The sequence below is a fragment of the Ursus arctos genome, unplaced genomic scaffold, assembly GCF_023065955.2.
Source record: "Ursus arctos isolate Adak ecotype North America unplaced genomic scaffold, UrsArc2.0 scaffold_21, whole genome shotgun sequence".
NCBI classification, from domain to species: domain Eukaryota; kingdom Metazoa; phylum Chordata; class Mammalia; order Carnivora; family Ursidae; genus Ursus; species Ursus arctos.
The window spans coordinates 33,473,412-33,494,520 of record NW_026622886.1 but is presented as its reverse complement, the minus strand read 5'-3'; the positions used below and the strand labels follow the sequence as shown (position 1 = coordinate 33,494,520).

The following is a 21,109-nucleotide window of genomic DNA, read 5'->3' as shown; positions in this document are numbered from 1 at the left end:
GCCTGTGTTCCCTGCACGCTCCTTTGTAGCCCCAGATGTGTGACAAACCTGAAGCCTGTCTCTCAGGCTGAAACTACAGAACAAGAAGATGGGCCTATTTTACAGGTAGGTTGAGGGATGTTTCAGTCTGCTGTCTGTGCAGCGCCCTGGGTGTGGTAGCCTGCCAAGAACTGTCTTTCTGGTTGTTATAGTCCTGTGGGGACAAGAAACGCAAGCCCCTCTGGCCACCAGGGCCGGGCAATCAAGGGGTGGTCCCTGGGTGATTATGCTCACGTACCAGCTTTAGCAAGGCTATGGGAGAATGTTGAGGGCAGAGCACACCCATGGCTTTACTAAGGCAGGGAAACTGTGCTGGGGGCAGGGCATGCCTATAGCTTTAGCAAGACTATGTCTGTGTGCTCTCATTTGCACTAGTAAAGTATAGGAAGAATGTAAAAATTACCCTCAACAGTGCCTATGTCCCCAAAGAGAGTCCCAACTGGTCCCTGCCCCTCCGAAAGATACTTTAAGATTAACAAATGAATTTTCTTCATAAATAATCCACTCAGTTCTCAAATTGCTGCCTTTGTGATGGGTCTCAGGACACATGAATTCGTGTGTAAGCCTCTCAAAAGGAGTATCTTAGATCCTCACAGCCTCCTGGGTCCTGGATGAAATCCCCTTTAGTTTCCAAAGCCGATTGTTTTGATGTGCTCTTCTCTCTGGTGCAGGTCCAAAGGGTTGAGATGCCTAATGTGGGGTACAAACCCCTCACTTCTCAGGGAGAGGCTATGGACCAGTGATATCTCCCCCACTCTTGTGGGTCACCTCACTGGGGATGGGGTTTTTGGCAGATTGCGTCTCTGCCTCTCCTATCAGTGTCAGTATAGCCCTTTTATTCCTTGTCGTGAAATAGCTATTCAGTTAGTTTCAGTTCTTTTTTAGTGGAAACTATTCCATATGTAGCTGTAGATTTGGTATGTCTATGGGGGGAGCCAAGTTCAGGGTCTTCCTGCACCCGTCTTGGACCAGTAGCCACATGAAAATGAACGTTAAATTGTCTTTCCTTCTTTGAATTTTTGTGCTAGACTCAAAATCCCAGGTGGGACACCAGTTTGTTGAGCGTAGCACAAAAGGCTGCATCCTAGCTGTGCAACGATTTGGCCTTGTACACATCAGCAGCGGGAAGTGAAATTCTGACTCCCACAAGATGGACTTACACAACTGTGGACTCAACGCATGAAGGGGGTTTCCCCTCCCCTTAGGCAGCCATTTTTTTTAAATGCCAAAAATGTGCACTATAATCCCCATATATTTTTCAAATTGGGCAAGCGAAGCCTTAAGTGCTTAAGTGTGTGGTTTTAGAATTAGAGAAAATTGGGTCCTAGTCACTGTTCTGTAAAATCAAGGTATTTATAATGCCTGCCTCCTAGGGTTTTGTGGACAATATATGTAAAGTAGGTGCTTAATACATTGAAAAAAAAGGGAAAGGTACACACACTAACTTTTAAATATAATTTGAAGATTTTAAAAATACTTTTGTCCTATGTAGGCAGTCTTAAGATTATTCACCCATCCATATCATCAGCTAATTAGCCATTATTCAATTCAGCTGACATTCTAAGATCAATTTGGAATCCCTTAATAAGCAAGGTTGACAATCAGGCTAATTTGTTGTTCACCCTAAACTTATCCAGGTTTGTAAGCTAGGTAAAGAAAATATTGTGCACTACTTTTTGTAGTGGTTTAAACACAGCAAAATTGTCCCTACAATCTAGAAGTACAAATAATAACCTCTCAAACACATATTGCGATTATAGTTCTCTTTAGATATTAAATGAACAGCTTTTGTTTTCCTCTCTCAAAAGTGAATTCTCCTTGACAGTACTTTTGTGATGATAATATAAGCATTTAAAACTTGATTGTTTCTACCAACCACTTCAAACTTCCTCCTCTAAAAACAGCTTAAGCAATATTAGGAAGAATGACAAAGGCAAGCTTAAGTACCTCTGTAGGCTGCCAAAAATACAGGTTGGATGGTGTTCAGCACCTGGAAAATTCGTTAAGACCATATGGACTGTCAAAAGTTCAATGTACTAGAGAAGAAAACTCCCTGCAGTGCCAGCATTTGAATAAAAAAATCATTGTAAATAATGGCTCCAGGGGATTACTGTGATCATTCAAAAAGTTGCAGGTTCTGCTGTTAATAGAGAAATTATAAACTAAATTATAAACTCAGTTGTGGAGCAGGGAACCAAACAAAGGGAACTAGAAAGAATTCTTTGGGTAAATAAGATCACCATCCCTTTACTTGATCTTAGTTCTTAGGGGTCTTAGACTTACCTATATATTATGTCCATGCATATAAAGGGGCAAAGTCAATGTAGTAAAATAAAATTAAGCTTTTCTGTTTGTTCAGTTTCTGTTTTTGCTTAAAGGACAGATTAGTATTTGTCAAAACTTCTATATTAGTAAAATTAACACAAAATATAAATGGCCTGAATTATGAAAATATTTTAAGGGTGCCTGGTTGGCTCAGTCCATAGAGCATCCGACTCGATCTCAGGGTTGTAAATTTGAGCCCTGCACTGGGTATAGAGATTACGTAAAAATAAAATCTTTAAAAAATAAATAAAAGAATATTTCAAGGTGCCACCGATAGTGTTTTATAAATTAGAACTCTGCACTGCTGTTTAAATAATCATGTCTGAGCTTTATGGAACAAAGGAGTAAGCTCTATGAATATTTCTTTTATATATTTCTAAGATAAAATTAATTTTTTCTCTTTCTTTAAATTCATTCGATGAAACTTGCCAACTGATTAATGTAAACCTAGGATAGGCTTCCCTGCTATCAAAGAGTAAGCAGACAAAGAGTGATGAGACATCTATAAAATGAAAGAAAAGAGACAAAAATTATAAAATGAAAAGAGGCAACATATATAATTTGTCAAAGAAGGGTTTGACAAAAAATACTTGATTTGTAATTGTCCTGTACTGTTTAATTTCCCAAGCTATGTATTTATTTTAGTTGCCAATTGTTAACGGTTAGTATATGGAAATTTGATTAATTTTTGCATATTGAATTTGTATCCTGTGTCCTTCCTATGCTTATTTATTTGTTCTAGTAGCTCCTTTTTTTGGATCCTTTGGGATTTTCTGCATAGACAATCATGTTTCCTGCAAATAGAGACAATTTTATTTTTTCTTTTTCAATCTGTATGCTTTTTGTCTCTTTTCCTTGCCTTATTGCTCTGCCTGGGACCTCCCGTATAATGCTGAGGAAGAGTGGTGAAAGTGGACATATTTGTCTTTTTCTTAATCTTAGGGGAAAAGCATTCAGTCTTTTACTATTAAGCATGATGTCAGCTGTATCTCGACTCACTTTGGATTCACTAATTCTGTTGATTATTGATTGAGGATTGTTAAAGTCTTTAACTATAATTGTGGATTTGTTTATTCTTCCTTGCACTTAAAATTTTTTTATTGAATCAATTTTGTAGAACAGTTTAAGGTTCATAGCAAAATTGAGGGGAAGATACAGAGACTTCCCATATAACTCCTGTCCCCCACACAACCACAGCTTCGCCTATTATCAACATCCCCCACCAGAGGATACATTTGTTATAACTGGTGAACCTACACTGATACATCATTATTACCCAAAGCTCATAGTTTACATTACAGTTCACTCTTGGTGTAGGACATTTATGGGTTTGGACAAATACATAGTGACATGCATCCATTATTATGGTATCATGCAGAATATTTTCACTGCCTTAAAAATTCTCTCTCCTTGCACTTTTATAAGTTTTGCTTGATATGTTTTGAAGCATTTTTGTTATGTACATTCACATTTAAGATATGTCTTCCTGTGATATGACCCTCTTTTGATAATATAATATTCCACATCTTTGGTAATATTCTTGTCACAAAATTTACTTTGTCTAATTTTAATAGAGTCCTCTCCAGCTTTATTTTGATTAGTATTTTCATGGTATATATATCTTTTACCATCTTTTGCTTTTAACCTATCATGGATTTCTGTTTAAAGTGGATTTTATAGTAGGGTCTTGCTTTCTTATCCAATCTGATAGTTTCTTTTAATTGATGTCTTTAGATCATTTACATTTAATAATAATTATTAATATGATTGGATAGAAATCTACCTTGTTGGTAGCAGTTTTCTATTTGTTCCATTTGTTTCCTGTTTTATTTTTATTTTTCTGCTCCTTTTATTTATTTTTTAAAAGATTTTATTTATTTGTGAGAGCGCAAGTGAGAGAGAGCGAGAGAGCATGAATGGAGGCGGAGGGGGCAGAAGGGGGAAGGAGAAGGATAAGCAGACTCCCCACTGAGCAGGTAGCCCAACATGGGGGCTCCATCCCAGGACCCCAGAACCCCAAGATCATGACCTGAGCCAAAGGAAGACGCTTAACTGACTGAGCCACCCAGGAGCCCCTCTCTGTTCCTTTTAAACATTGAATTTTATGATTCCATCTTATCTACACTACTGGCTTATTTCTTATACCTCTTTTAAAATTTTTATTGATTGCCTTAGATTTTAAAATATACACTTTAAGCAATTTCAGCTTACCATCAAATAATATTACCTTATATGAAGTGGAAGGATCGTATAGCAGTGTATTCTTTGCCCTTCTCAATACTTTGAGCTGTTGTCATATATTTTACTTTTATGTATGCAATAAACACATCAAACATTGATTCTATTGTTGCTTTAAACAGTTTTTAGAGTAAGTAAAAATTAAGGAAAAAGAATTATGTATGTATCTCCATTTATTCAGTTTCCTTATCTCTGTATTTCTTGGTATAGATCTAAATTCTCTGTGGTATCATTCTTTTTTTCTACTGAAATAATTCCCTTAAAAATTGTTTCTGTTGGAAATAAATTCTCTTTTTTTTGTCTCAGAAAATATTTCTCCTTTACTTTTGAAAGTTATTTTCACTGTGTATAGAATTATGGATTGACAGTTATTTTGTGTTCAGCACCTTAAAATAGTCATTCTAGATTATGCTTGGGGTTTGACTCACACAGTTTCTTTTTTTTTTTTTTTTTTTTTTTAATTAATAATGATTTTTTATTATATTATGTTAGTCACCATACAGTACATCCCCGGTTTTCGATGTAAGGCTCGATGATTCATTAGTTGTGACTCACACAGTTTCTGATAAATCTGCCGTAATTCTTATCTTTGAATCTCTATGTAATATGGTGCTCATTTTTTATTGTCTTCAAGAGCTGTCTTTATCTTTGGTTTTCATCAGTTTGAGTATGATGTACCTAGGCATTTAAAAATATTTAACCTGGGACGCCTGGGTTGCTCAGTCGGTTAAGCGTCTGCCTTCGGCTCAGGTCATGATCCCAGGATCCTGGGATCCAGCCCTGCATCGTGCTCCCTGCTCAGCGGGGAGCCTGCTTCTCCCTCTCTCACTCCCTCTGCTTGTGTTCTCTCTCTCACTGTCTCTCTCTGTCAAATAAATAAATAAAATGTTTTAAAAAAAAGTATGCTGATTAGCCCATTGGGCATACTTCATATCTGTTACCGTATTTTTTATGTCTAGCATTTACATTTGTTTTGTTTCATAGTTTTCATCTCTGCCAAAATTCCCTAATTGTTTGTACATCTTGTCTACTCTTTCCTCTAGAGCTTTTAACGTATTAATCCTATTTTAAATTCTTTTATAATTGCAACATCTAGGTCATTTCTGTTAATTGCTTTGTTTTTTCACAATTTGTTTTTTTTTTTCTTTTTTGTGTTTTATATTTTTTGTATGAATGTTGGGCATTTAAGGTAGTACAGTAGAGACTGAAAATATTATGATTTGCGCTTGGAAATGTCTACCTTTTTTTCTTGCTTGGTTTTAGAAAGGGAGGGGATATTGAGTCAGTCTAATCAGGGGTTGAGCTGGATGTGGTTTTATTGCTGCTGTGACCCTCAGCACAGTATAAGCTTTAAATTCCTTGTCCTTAGGGTGGGCTGGTTTGTTGAGGAATCTTCTCAATATCTGCTCCACCTTCAGCTTTAGGTCTTCCCTTTGTGCCTGCGCCTCAGACAGGGTGTCTTTCCAGGCTCTTGTCCCTCTCCCAGCAATAGGCTGCTGTTACTTATTACTCAGTGCTTGCTAGCTTAGTTGTTCTGGGTGAACGTACAGGCCATTCTCTATTGTACTAGTTCAGCCACAATCATGGGCAAGTGCTCTGTCCCTGAGTTTGGGGGTAGGAAACTTTTCAGTGATGCTTTCCCTCCTCTACCTGCAGATCATTAACCATGTGAGCCTAGGGTGACTTCCTGCCCTTCCTGGCATTAATTCTTTTCTATTTCCTTTCCCCATCTGCAATAGGTCTTGACATTTTATCCAAGAGTGACAGGGTTTGTTGTATCTTCTCTCAGTGATATAAGGAAGGGAAGATAAGGAGAAGAATCCATTGTTCCAGTGGATATTTCCCTCCTTCGGGCCTTCTCTAGAAGAAAGGCTTTTTCCTAATTCTTTACTTGTCCCAAATCTTTCCTGTGAGTACCTGATGATGTCTCTGGAGAAGAGCCTTGGAGTAGATGAAAATTCCCTTTGTGTTTATGGCTCCTAGGGTTTCCAGACTCTAATACTGAATAGATTACAGGTGGCTTTTAGCAATTTGCTAAAAACTTTGGATGCTTTCTTCTTAACATCTTATATGTTGCCCAGTGTCTTCCCTAGAAAAGCAAGAGCTTCACTCCTTATCTCCTGTGTTTCTTTATATTTTGAGGTCATTTGTTGCCCTGAGACCTCAGATCTCTCATGAAAGTTATGAATTTGCAGGTTACTTGGCATCTTGTTGTTGTCGTTGAAGGGGTGGGAGCAATACTCTTCACAGATTTTTAAATTCTAAATAGAAGTTTAAATTCCATTTACTGTGGATTATTATTATGCAAGAAAAATCTCTTGTTGGATTAATATGGTTTGGGAAAGGTATAATTTCGTTAAGTCATGTTAGCATCAATTTAAGCATTGTTTACTTTTATTTAATATACCATATGATATATAATCATATATAATAAATGACAATACTACATATAGTAAATATACAAGAAGTATGATTATGGATACTTGAACATGTATTAGCAAGGTTATTGCTTTGGAAACAGATAGACCTGGGTTTGAATCTTAGGCTTGTCATATTCTTGCTTTGTGATTTTGGAAATATTTTTTCTCTCTGACACTCAAGTTTTCTCATCTTTAAGTGGAAAGAGGAGACCCTATACAATGGGGTGCTTTTTAGGATACTATAGGCCTTGATATGTAACAGATGCATAGTAAATGATCTCTTAGAGATTATTTGGTTACAAGAATAGAAACCTCTTGTGAGAATTGAATAAAGAGTTTATTGTCGGAACTAAATGATTAGGCTTCCCTTGGAAGAGTGGGGAGCAGTGTCACTCCAGCTGGAATACATGGGTCTTTATTCTTGTGTTCTACTGTTAATGTGACTCAATTAGCAATTGGTTCTGTTGCCATAGTTCTTCAAATTTTAAGAGTGGATATCTGATTGATCCATTTTAACCTATAGACTGGTTCCTTTCAGATCAGTTGCTCATCTCTGGGTCAGCAGTTGTGAGCAGGGGAAGAAGGCAGGGCATGTGGTTCAAACAGAGTCCTGGAGGCTTTGGTCAGAACATCTTGTTTAGAAGAGGCTATGGGCAGGTGGACAACTATTACCATCTCTAGTTCAAGGCTAATTATTTTCACTCATTCTTTTCAAATAATTTTCCTAAGGAGAAGAAAGCATATTTTTTAGCATCTATGGAAATCATTGAATTAATTTTATAATTCAACCTGAGTTTCTCAAATGAACATGGATTCTTTTCTGTATACGTAATACCTGTTACATTCAGCACTAATGGCCACCTTCTCCTAAGCCATCATTCTTCCTCTCTCAAAATATATTTTAATTGTGAAGGAAGCCATTTTTCATTAATTTTAATAGACTAGGCCCACTCCTTTACTCTGTGGGTGTCTCAGACTGGATAAGTAGACAGATTATGGCATTTGAATATCATCTCTGCTGCTGACTAGCTATATAATTTTAAGTTACTTATGTTCTCAGTTTCCTTTTCTCTAAGCAGGGTAATAATGATGCTTATTTCAGAAGGCTGTGGTGGGATTAACTGAGATGACACCTATGAAGTCGTTAATTATAAGTACTTATAAATAAATAGTAATAAATAATTATACATTATATATAAATTAATAAATTATAAGTACTTAATAAATAAATGTTTTTTTCTTATGGTAGTGATATGCCTCGCCAGAGATTAAACTTGAGTTTTGTGGGTTTTTTGTTTCTTTTCATGAGAGGGAACACGATAGTAGAATCATCAAAGACAGTCCACCTAGTTGCTTCTCACTCCATAAATGAAGGTGTGGGGTGCTTAAAGGGGTATCTTTAGGGAGACTTCTTTAGGGAGTAGTCACCTTTGCATCACAGATGGCAGCCCCATTCTGAAGTCTCCCTAGCCTGAAGGAGCTAATGATCTTCTGTCAGGATTTGTGAGTAACCCTGTTTTCCAGGGAAAGAGGGTTATCATCACATCCTTCATGTGTCATGAATTGGTGATTAAAAAAAAAATAGCTGTCTGAATTCTCTGCATGGATCACTTGTAGAAAGGGAGAGGGGTAGTAGTTTGAAGAGTAACTATCTGATCCATTTCTAATCAAGCACTGTGGATGCTGGCCATTATTCTGTGAGGTGACTGAGAGGGATCTTTAGAGAGCTGATAAGTCAAAGCTACAATCCTGGGTGCCCAAGTGTGGGACATCCTTTGCTAATCTTAACCACTTAGAGACAGTAGGATAGTCCTGCACTAGAGAACTGAGGTGACCTGCATGGTAATAGCTAGTGGTAGATCATTGTAGAGTAGGCAGCTTCATCTGTCATACTTGAGAGGACAAGTTTCAACGATAACACCATGTGGCAGCTAGAAGCAACCTATTGATAGTTGACATTCATTATGCATTTACTCTCATGCACTGTTCTTAGCTCTTATGTGAACTGACATATTCAGTTCTCACTTACATATTTGACAGGTAAGGCACTGAAGCCAAGAGAGGTAGAAAATTACTCAATCTAGAAAGTGACAGAACTAGAATTCAAACCCAGGCAGTCTTGTCTGGAGACCATATTATTAGCCACTATGCTGTTGCAGATATAAATGATCTCTTCAGTAGGGAAGAGAAGGAAGACAGATCTCCTTTTGTACTATGTGAACATCCAAGATTTTGGATAATTGGGAGACTGGGAGCTCCATGAAGGAGATTTCTTGGTTTTGTATCACATGGAATGTGACTGTATTGATAATCATATTATTAAAACTTCTAAGCAATTTTCTACATATGCTTTATTTTCCCAATTTGATATTAACCTCCTTGAGGAAACTGCTGCTAATTTGTTTTATACCCCTACCTGCCCCACCCCCACACTTTAATATAGTCTGTAAAGAATTAGTCTTATAGGAGATCATTGGCAAGGGTTCTGGGACAGAAAAATAAGACTGGGTCTAAAAAATTAGATTTAGACAATAAAATATGGAATAAAACCAAAAAACTTGTGATTTATTTAGGCTTCTGATGATGGAAGCCTTCAGTTTCACTCCTAAGAAATCATTCATAAAGGAAATGCTTGAAGTATAGTTTACAAATTACCCTCATGAGAAAAAACTTAAGTGAATGGGCCATACACAGTCAGTCTCTTCTGTGAGTAGAAATGACCAAATATAAGATGACAGTGGTTATTTGTCAATGAAAATCTATTCAGAATAGAGACCTACCAGTGAAAGATTAGAGCATTAATTTCCATGGGCCTTGAACTCTTCTGTCTCTTGGGAACATATCTGCTGACATAGGACTTGACACCAAGGCCACCTGAAATAGTTCCTTATAAAATGACAGGGAAAAAACCTATTATCCCTGCTCTTTCTGTGTACCAAAAGGCAATGCCCTCAACTATCAGTATATCCAGAGTAATGTAGGGTTTTGTGAGAATTTTCAAAAGAATAACCAAGATCAGTGGCAGAGCAAAAATCAAAGCATGACCATCTTTCCCAAAGAGATGACAGAAATTAAAAATGGGTACTTTTTTTCAGAATGAAATTTTTTTAAGGAAAAAGTAAAAAAAAAACGAATGACAATGCTTTACTATAGATCTTCAGAGAAAGCAGCAAATGTCACCATGCTCTAAAAAAGAAAATTATTTGAGCTTTTTGTAGTACATTACTATTTTCTCATCATAAAAATTATACTAAATTTTGAAAACCATAAATCTTTCATATCTGTATGATGTGAAAAAGTAAAACTACCTGCAGCCTCACTATGCATTGATAACCAGCATTAATATATAATTCCAGAGTTTTTTCTCAATTCATTTAGATCTAGAACTATATACACAAATGAGCTCTCTCTATAGATCATGGAAGTGACATCATACCTTACATATTTTATTTTATTTATATTTTATTTTTTAAAATCTTATTATATTACGTTAGTCACCATATCATCATTAACCTTACGTATCTTATTATGTGTTCTCTTATATAAGGGTAGGTAGTTAAACATTTCTCCATTGTAGCAGAGAAGGCTCATTAACTTCCAAAGATTTGAGCCCCTTTTCCCAGTGTAGAGTTGATGGGAAGCAGTTTCCCAGCCAGAGATTTCTCAGCTCCTTTGCAGCTATGTGGGCCCACAGAAGTAGTTTTTTTTTTTTTTTTTAAAGATTTTATTTATTTATTCGACAGAGATAGAGACAGCCAGCGAGAGAGGGAACACAAGCAGGGGGGGTGGGAGAGGAAGAAGCAGGCTCACAGCAGAGGAGCCTGACGTGGGGCTCGATCCCATAACGCCGGGATCACGCCCTGAGCCGAAGGCAGACGCTTAACCGCTGTGCCACCCAGGCGCCCCACACAGAAGTAGTTTTGGTGAAGTGGAACAGGAGCTGAAGTGATTTGCCAAATCTGGGGCTAAGGAGGTTAAGTATCTGCATGCCTTTCCCACCCTTTCATTCCCTTCCAGGGTGTACTTGGAAGCCATACTTGCACTTCTTCCATTGTCATGAGAAAATATGACCCCTGAATAGCTTGCTGGTCCCAGGAGGAGAATAGAGGATACATGGAGTAGTCACCCCAGCTACCCCATAATGTGAATCTGCACGATGAAGCAGAGCTGCTTCAGTGACCTGCAAACTTATGATTGAGAAATAAATGGTTCTTATTATATTGCATTAAGTATGCTTCACAGAAGCTGACATGCCTGAAATACAGATAATTGAGTCTAGAAAGAAAGATGTGTCTCAAAAAGAACTGTGGGTGTGATTTTTGACAAATGGTCTTGGCTGGAATCAAAAACGTAGATCTTGGAGAAATTGTATTGACAAAATAACCTCAGCCTGAACTAACAGGGACTAAGACTATGTGAGATATAAAAGTCACCTCTCAACTTTCTGTAGGCAGGAAACAGACTGGTGTGTTCTCCAATGTTCTTTTGAGAAGTGGCCAAGGAAGAGAATGTAAAAGAAAAGATCTCGACCTCATCCACAGAGGGCTTTGTCAACAGTTCTCAAGAATAATGGACTAGGCAGAAACTTCCAGGAATTGGGATTTAGGCCAAATCAAGCAACATCTTTCCTCAGAAGGACATGGCAATACACTTATATGGGCTTTCAAGAATTGCTAATGGACTGTTGATTGCCGTGGGCCTCTCATTCTCCCCATTTCCAGTGGGACTAGACTATATATATTATCCTTGTTCCATTATTATATTTTGGATGAGATAAGGGAGATAATCTGTCTATTTAGAACATGGGTCTGAATTAAGAGGAGGCACATGAAATCCTGGACTTGGAGTCTAATATTATTAATGGATAAGATTTGGGCAGAGGGATTTGACATGGGGTGCAAGTATTATTTGCATATGAGAGGAATATGAATATTTGTAAACAAAGTAGGGAGGACTGTCATACATTAGATATTGTTTAAAATGATCCACTTTATTCCCTTATCTTTACCTTTCCATGTGAGTACTTCTCTGCACTTTAACCTTGGGCTTGGCCATATGACTTGTTTTGGCAAGTGATCTGTTAGCAGGTGTGGAGCAAGTTTGAGTTGTGGCTTTCGCCTTTTGGGCTTTGGCATTGTCATGAAAAAGACAAGCCCTCAATAATCCCACTGATCTCGGGAGAAGAATAAGAGATACATAGAGGAAAACTACTCCAATGATGGCTACCTGAAACAAAGCTACCACAGATCACCAACAAAAATGAGCAAGAAATAAAGACTTATTTTTGTATTCATGTTAGTTTGAAGTTGTTCTGTGACATATCTGTATGACTTTGTCTCTTACGCTTTTGCTAAAATGTCACCTTCTTGGTGTCTGACTTACCCTAATTAAAATGACAATCAACACACCCTATCCCTTTCCTCCTGTATATTTTTCTCCAACGTACTTGTCATCTTCTAATATTCCATACAATTTGCTCACTTGGGGGTTTATCATCTCTCTTCCCCAACTAGAATATAAGCTCCATGAGGCAGAAATTTCTTGCCTGTTTTCTTTACTGCTGTATCCTCAACACCCAGAACATTGCCTGGCACACAGTAGGTATTCAATAATTTTTGTTAAATGAGTGAGTGAATTAATATACACATAGAAGAATATCAGAAAGAAGTACAGAAAAAATTTATAGTGGTTATCTCCAGCTATGAATATGGTTGCTTTTTCTTTATATTGTCTGTATTTTTCAAATTATTTAAAATAAATATATAGGGTTTTTTTAATAAAAATAAAACAACTTTTAAAAATTCTGTTGACTAGACATAGACAGTGCAGGGTTTTTTTTTTTTCTTATTTATTTTAATATTGTTGAGATTGTCCATTTATCAGTAATCATAATTTTGTCCTAGCATAGGATCTGTAGGCAGAAGACGGTTCAAAACAGAAGGCAAGTGGGTCAAGAAGAGAAACTGGAGTAACTGAGAGTTGAGAATTGAGTCTGGGTATAACAGAGAGAATTGAGAGTTGAGGAATCTGGGGACAGACTGCGTACAACAACTGAGACTCACAACCGAGACATCAATTCCTTAAGTTCTGTACGAATCTGAGCAACCTTCATTTTTTTTTAAATCATCCTTTCTCTCATGTTAAAGTGTTGCCAGTTATTTCCATTTCTAATTATTTTTGAACTTTAAGATGAGTTCAAGTTATGCCTCTTTTAAGATATGTTAATGAATTATTTTATTGTACCTATACACTTATGATAAAGGTACATTAAAGAATCTAATAAATAAATCCTGGTTAAGTAATGTCATTGTTCTGGGGTGCTGTGTGGCTCAGTCATTAAGCATCTGCCTTCAGCTCAGGGCGTGATCCCAGGGTCCTGGGATCGAGCCCCGCGTTGGGCTCCTTGCTCCGCTGGGAGCCTGCTTCTTCCTCTCCCACTCCCCCTGCTTGTGTTCCCTCTCTCACTGGCTGTCTCTCTCTGTGTCAAATAAATAAATAAAATCTTAAAAAAAAAAAAAAGAAGAAATGTCATTGTTCTATTCTATAGGGTACCAGTCAGTATGCTGATACAATCGGAGCAGTAACCATACTTAGTAGGATGGTATGGTATTTGGCAGATTATTAAACTCCTTTCAGAGGAGCTGGAGTAATTGCATGAAGTTTCTTTTCGTAGACTGAATGATAGCTTCAAGACTAAGATGACCATGAAAAAAAGAAGATGCTGGCTATGCAGAATGAGAGCCACTGGATGATGTGTTTTCTCCACTCGCCTACCCTCTTTTTTCCTTCCATCTTCACCTCAGATGGAAGACTAGAGAGGCTGAGCAGTAAATTCTGAGTCCCAGTGCGAGGTAAGGTTTTCTAAGAAGAAAGTGGTTTATCTTGCTTGATAGAAGTTTCTTGTGACTCACAAGGTATACCAGGACTATGGTTGAAAGTAGTTTCATAGGAGTTAAGAACATGAGGACTTGGAGTAAGATGAATTTGAGTTGAATTTCAGTTCTACCACTTACTAGCAGTATTGCCTTTCAAGTAATTAACTTTCCTGAACCTCACTTTTGTCATCTGTAAATGGAACAAAAAAACAAAACAAGGATTAAATGAAATGTCTTTTATAAAGTGCTCAGTATTGGATCATCACTGAATGTTTAACAAATTCAGCTGGTATTAATCTGTTGCTACTGCTACTATTTTACTTCTATTAATACTATTATATTTTTCTACTACTACTATTACTCCTATTATAATTTTCATATCTAATACCTGTTTAGTTAACCAGTAGGAAGGTTGGCATGCTGGTCTTCTGGAAAATGAAGAAAGGGAGAATTTGCAAAAAATAATTAAAAACTACTATGACTAAGGTTCTCAGCTTTCCACTAACTCAAGGCTGTTGATTGCATTGCCATTTTGAAATTTAACATCGGAGCATTACTATATAGCTACAACGGTGTCATAAAATTGACCTTAAATGATGCTACACTAGCTTAAGCTATTCTTTGACCATTATAGCATGCAGTACCATTCCTGAATCTCAATCATGGTGATCAAATCTATAGATTTTATTTTTCATGAAAAAAAAAAAACACCCAAAATTCTGGAGCCCCATGAGGGTGGAGGATTGAGAACTTTCCCCCAGTAAGCATGTAAAACATAAAATTCAGCGGATGGGCAGCAGAGAATTATGATACACCACCATAGACCATGAAAAAATATTATCAGGGGAAAAGCTAACTCATTCATATAACACACTTGCTTTTTATCAAGATTTCCTCCGATTAAATGTATGGTGATGATTATTATAAACATCCACGTGATATTGAAACAGCTGTTGGCATCCTAAAGGAATGAGCATCACCCCCCCCCCCCACGCTGGGCCTTTACTGCCCTACTGCTCTTTTTTGTTTTTGAATCTAGCCTCATTACATTAATAGCTCAAAACCTTCTCAGGCGTGTTAAAAATAGATTGTAAGAGAATTGAAAGCAGTGTTTTCCTCCTCCCTCCCACTCCTTTTCTCGACTGTAATATAATGGCACTCCTCAGAAACAGTCCACGGAAATCAGGATTTTCTCAGCGGCTTGTGTGGGAAATGTAGACTATTGTGAGCAAGTGTTGCAGCCCACTGCTTGTCAGGAAGTCGTTTTTAGAACAGTTAACCGAACAAACACCTTCCATTGTCTACAGAGGTTGAAAGTCCAATGAAATCTCCTTATTTCTATTTCCAAACCAATGCGGCGAGACTTAATACATTTAACCCTTTTCATTCTAGAGTCTCCGGTTTATTGAAGGCTTTTTCTCTCAGTGATTCTTAACCGTTTTCAGTTCCTGGACTCCTTGGAGAATCCTGCGGGACAGTAAACTCATGCGTTCACTTTGCAGGGGATCTTCATTCTTTCCTCTGTTCCCACCCCTCATGTTGAGTTGTTCTGCAGCCGATCTGAGTAATTAATGATCAAGGAAAACTCTAAAGAAGAGAAAGTGAGACTCTCCTTTCTTCCACGGCAGCCAATGGCATATTTCTAATTTTTCTTTGCAAATTTACTTTTTAAAAAAAGGGCTGAGCTCTACTGACAATTGTAAAAGCTATTTATCATTTTCATAGTCTTATTTATTAAAGCAATAATTTAGAGGCTTAATTTTTCCTCACTGTGATAAAACTAAAAAATTAACTTAAGTGTGTATACAAAAGAGTTGGACCAAGAGGGCAGAGAAGAAATAGTCTATGTTTAACCTGGGCATGACTGTTATTGCACTCTCTAAATATTTGAAGGGCCTTTGTGGAGATGTAACAGCCATATAATTATCATTTTATCCTGCTTCAGAGGAATTTGCCAAAGGAGGTTGTTCTCTTTTTTAAACATGTTTTGGTTAAACTTAAGATCCAAAGATTTAGTGTTCAACAGTGGGAGTTAAGGAGTTTGTTGTGGGCATATTCAAGAGAAGGCTACTGCAGTACATGATGTGAGGGAGTATTTCTGTTCTCTGTGACTAGATAACCTCTACTACACCTTTGCACTAGAAATTCTACAAGTATACCAAGAAGTTAGTTGGTCCATAGGAAGAAAACTTGAAAACGATGTCTTTCCTTTCATGTTCTTTTTCCCTGTGGGTACACCCAAGAGAATAGTTTTAATTTGCTCTGAGATGGAGTTCTGGCTTTCCAAAATCATTCATTTTCTGTGTGGTCTTAGATATCTGTGATGGTATTCCAGAACTCTGGCCTCTTTTACAATATCTTGAACATAACAAAATGTCCTATTACCCACTAGGAATCGTTTGCCGTCATTTAGGGAGAATGAAACCACAGTCTGACCTTCACGGAGAGAGTACATTTGAATTAACTGCCTTATCAAGAATTTTCTCTCATTTTTTTTCTCAAGAATTTTCATTAACTACTACCTGAGAGTTTACACTTAAAATTTTGCTTATCTCATCTAAGACTGCATCATCTGTTGTTATCTATGTTGAATGTATAAGCTGTAAATTGCTGGATTGAAAAAAATATGATGGCATGTAACATCCAGGATCATTTTTCAAATGGACTCCTCACGAGGAGCCTCAGAGGCTCTGCGCAACCTGGAATGCTTAATGCCAAAACTTTCTGACAGCCCTAGCTTTGGTAGATATATTAGTCCGCTCAGGCTGCCGTAACAAAATCCTATAGACCAGGCAGTTTAAACCACAGAAATGTATCTTCTTATAGTTCTGGAGGCTGGGAGTCTGAGATCAGGGTGTCAGCATGGTCAGGGTCTGGTGAGAGCTCTCTTCCTGGATTGCAGATGTTCACCTTATCACTGTGCTCTCCCATGGCGTTTTCTTGGAGCATGTATGTGCAGGGAAAAAGAGAATTTTCCTCTTCTTGTATCTTCAATTCTATCAGATTAGAACTTTACCTTTATGACTTCTTTTAACTTTAATCATCTCCTAAAAGCCCCATCTCCAAGTACAGTCACATTGAGGATTTGGGCTTCAACACAGAAGTTTCAGGAAGACACAATTCAGTCCATAGCAGTATAGCATATATCCATTTTAGACCCTGAACAGACTTTTGGATGCATGTTAATGAAAGAATGGGAAAGAATTTCATTACAACATGATCTTACCTGCAATCTACTTTTGTGATGTGGACTATGAAGACATCAAATATCCAAAATAATTAAGAGAGTTAAAAATGTGTGTGTGTGTGTGTGTGTGTGTAAGCGTAAGAGAGAAAAGATAATTAAATCAATAAGATTTTTAAACTATTTGTTAAGTACAATGTATAGTCAGGTATGATGATAGATGTATCTTGCCTCCCCTATAATAACAAACAAACAAATATCAGAAAGATATTGATTTTGCCCTCAGGAGTTTGGAATTTAATTGTGGAGCTAAGAACTAAAAACCACCTAGATGAAAAGTACATTAAAAAGAAAGCTCAGGGGCGCCTGGGTGGCTCAGTCGTTAAGCGTCTCCTTCAGCTCAGGGCGTGATCTCAGGGTCCTGGGATCCAGCCCCCCCCCCCCCCCCCCGTCGGGCTCCCTGCTCAATGGGAAGCCTGCTTCTCCCTCTCCCATTCCCCCTGCTTGTGTTCCCTCTCTCGCTGTCTCTCTCTGTCAAATAAATAAATAAAAATCTTTAAAGAAAGAAAAAAAAAAAAGAGAAGCTCATATGTGTTAAGCACTGAGTAATTGGATTAGAAAAGGGGTGCAGTTAATGTTCAGAGGATCATCATGGTGGGAAGATTCTGAAAGCAGAGGAGGTAGGAATAGGATGAGCTGGGTTGGGAAGGAGGTTTAGGATTTGAGGGGGGATCAGAGAATTTTTCTTAGAAGAGGTGATGGCTGCTCATTTAGGGAAAAGAGTGGGGGGAAGGGCAAATATATAAAGCAGAGGGCACAGAGGTAAAAAGAGCACACTCAGTGTGTGTGGGAGACTTATCTCAGTTACCATGGCTGGAGGTGGAGGGCCAGGCACAGGGTGGAGAGAGAAGAGGTAAGCTAGCTGCTCAGAGGTCATAACACTAAGGGCTGTATGGACCATATTTTACTCTGCAGATCAGAGGTTTTCAACACTGCCTCTTTCTGTTATCCCTTGTAGTTTAGACTGGTCTTCCTGTCGTGCGGATTATAGTAACAACCTCCTTTTCTAGCCTTGTCCCCTCTCTCATCTACCCTCCATCCTGCACCAGAGAGCTTTCTAAAAGTCAGGTCTGCTCTTACTGTTCCTCTGCTTAAGTTTCTGTAATAACCTACGCTGCCTAGGCCCTGCCTACTGCTTCACCTTCCACTCTTGCGAGGTTCTTCCCATAACACTTAGCTTTGTGTCCTAGTCATACTGAAAGGCTCGCAATTTTGTCTTGTCCAGTCCTTGGTTATGTTGCCACCACTGCCTGGGATGGCCTCCATACCTACCTCCTTTTTAAGACCTAGCTGAAGATCACCCCCTCCATGATGGCATTCCCAACCTCTGTTGCCCCCAAGCGGACCTGGCCATACTCTTTTTATGCCTAACTGTATCCATAGGTGCAAATCCTATTACTATAGCTTAGTGTAAGGGGTTGGATACAGAGATGTTCAGAATTTCAAACCAACAGGATTCAGTCAGTCAGACAATAGATGTGGGTGGAGGAAGGATTTGGAGTCTGGGATGTCTCCTGGGTTTCTATGAGCCGTGGCATGTTGCATGTCATAGAGAATACAGGAGCAGAAGGGTTTGGAGAGAGAAAGACAATGAGTCCCATTTTGGTGAAGTTAAGCTGGTGTTGCCTGTGGAGATCCAGGATGAGATGAGTTATAGATTGTCAGATATATGAGCCTGGAGTGCAGGAGAAAGATCTAGAGGTGCACATTTGGGATTTTTTTTTTTTTTAAAGATTTTATTTATTTATTTGACAGAGACAGCCAGCGAGACAGGGAACACAAGCAGGGGGAATGGGAGAGGAAGAAGCAGGCTCCTAGTGGAGGAGCCTGATGTGGGGCTCGATCCCAGAACGCTGGGATCACGCCCTGAGCCGAAGGCAGACGCTTAACGACTGTGCCACCCAGGTGCCCCAACACATTTGGGAATTAATACATAGGCAGCAGGTAAATCTTTTTTTTTTTTTTAAGATATTTATTTATTTATTTAATTTGACACAGAGGGAGAGAGAGAGAGAGAGAGCGCGCACGCACATGAGCACGAACAGGGGGTGGGGCAGAGGGAGAGGGAGAAGCAGACTCTTCACTGAGCAGGGAGCCCAATGTGGGGCTCAATCCCAGAACCCTGGGATCATGACCTGAGCCAAAGGCAGATGCCTAACCACTGAGCCACCCAGGTGCCCCAGGCAGCAGGTAAATCTTGAGGAATGAATGAGATTATTCAAAGTGGAACTGTAGTGTGAGAGGGGAAGAGAGAGGTGGATGTAAGTGATTGTGAAAGAAGGTGGGGTGGAAAATTGCCCCATGTCAGCCCTGTTCCATTTCCCCCACCATTTTGGTCCCGGGACCACAAAGATAACAGTGCATCTTGATAGAAGCTCTGTAAACAGAAAAGCTTTGTTTGCTATTCAGGGCCTCAGGCCACTCTAAGGTACCATGAAATGAATCTTATAAACTTCCCTGTGATCTATCCTGACAACGGCAATAGGTAAATCTCTCTAAGCTCATCATATGTGATTGTGTGTAATACCAGTACAGTTTTAATTCAGTATTTAGAAAAAAAATTTGTTCTATTAAAATAGGACTTTGAGTTTTAGAGTATTTCTGGTTATTAAAACTTGACTCCCTAAATAATTTAGAAACTTTTGAAGCAGGAGTATCTATGAATGTTATTCTTAGATAGAGCAGTACTTTCCTTCCAGAAATTTCTTTATTTCAGGTTAATATGTAAACAAACACAGTACATTTTACAGCAAGAGAAGAGTAAGTGAGGACATATTATTCAAAAGAATCTCTGTTTTCTTTACCAAGAAGAAATACCTTTTTCATCACAGGAAAAGAGAATAAGGAATGCATGGTCATAATGTGTCGATGAAGTGGCTTCATCGTGTGATAAAAGAAGGTGAATGGAGAATTCCCTTGAGTCAAGTGTGTGGTAAGTTAAATCACACGAGCTGTCTGTGATGGCTGCCACATGATTCGGGGCAGGCATTTCTTCATGTTAACATTTTTCATGCTCCCTCCCACTTATTCAAACACCGCAGAACTTCCTTACCAGCATAAGAGGGCTTTTTAGCTTTCTAGAGTACTATATTTCACTCAGTACTGATCAATAGAAATGGTACCATTTTCCACATGGGAGATGTGAAAGCTGATCTCCGTTGTCTCAGGCACTGGGTAGGGGCCGACTTTTCTACAATGGGTCAATGAACAGGCGGAAGAGAGGGAGGAGGCAGCCGCCTCTCAGCTAGAGCTGTTAAATCAATCTTGGCAAATCGAGTAACATGCCTCAACCAGGCTACTCTTATCTCTATGTGGTCAATTAGAGGAAAATCTCATGAGGCAAGAAAAGGGAAAAAAAAGAATGATGTAATTTCTTTTATAGCCTCCTTGGCAGGATTCATATGAATATTCATTATTACACATGGGAAGTATATATATTATCAAATCTGGGCTTAAATATAGAGGCACCTTTGTAAAGAAAGAATAATTCGACATAAACTTTGTATTTGTCTTAAGGAGGAGGTATGATATATTCAGAGCTTGTATAAATTTGGGACATAGGCATATGCCAAACTGTTTTCAAATGTTTATTTTCTGCTATATATCCATAACTGTCTAATTTTGGCAGTAACTATTTTTGTCTTAAAGTGAAAATATGCTTTCAACTCCAGTAAAAAAAAAAACTGTCCGATAACTTCAAGTTAATTTTATAAGAAATACATATTAGCATTAAGTAATATAATTAATTTTTATGATTTTCTTTGTTTTAACTAGAAGTCTATAAGGAGACTATGCTTTGGTCTTCATTGCACTAGTTATTTTTATAAAAACAAAGATTTTCCATGTCACATTTTCAGATGTCTTAGGGAAATAGATTTTAGAGAGGATTCTAAAGCATTAACAAATATGTGGCAAATTCTATTTTAAACATATTTTTAAAATATCTATTTTACTGATGAATAAATAGG

At 38.1% G+C, this 21,109-nt stretch overlaps 1 long non-coding RNA gene across 1 annotated transcript in view; it reads left to right on the top strand.

Annotated features, from left to right (window-relative positions):
- LOC113256233 (uncharacterized) overlaps window positions 1-21,109 on the top strand; it is a 194,873-nt gene that overhangs the window by 103,947 nt on the left and 69,817 nt on the right. The window contains exons 7-8 of the long non-coding RNA XR_008960797.1: window positions 13,696-13,873; window positions 19,973-20,073. This is a non-coding gene — a long non-coding RNA (uncharacterized LOC113256233). The remainder of the gene's footprint in view (window positions 1-13,695; window positions 13,874-19,972; window positions 20,074-21,109) is intronic.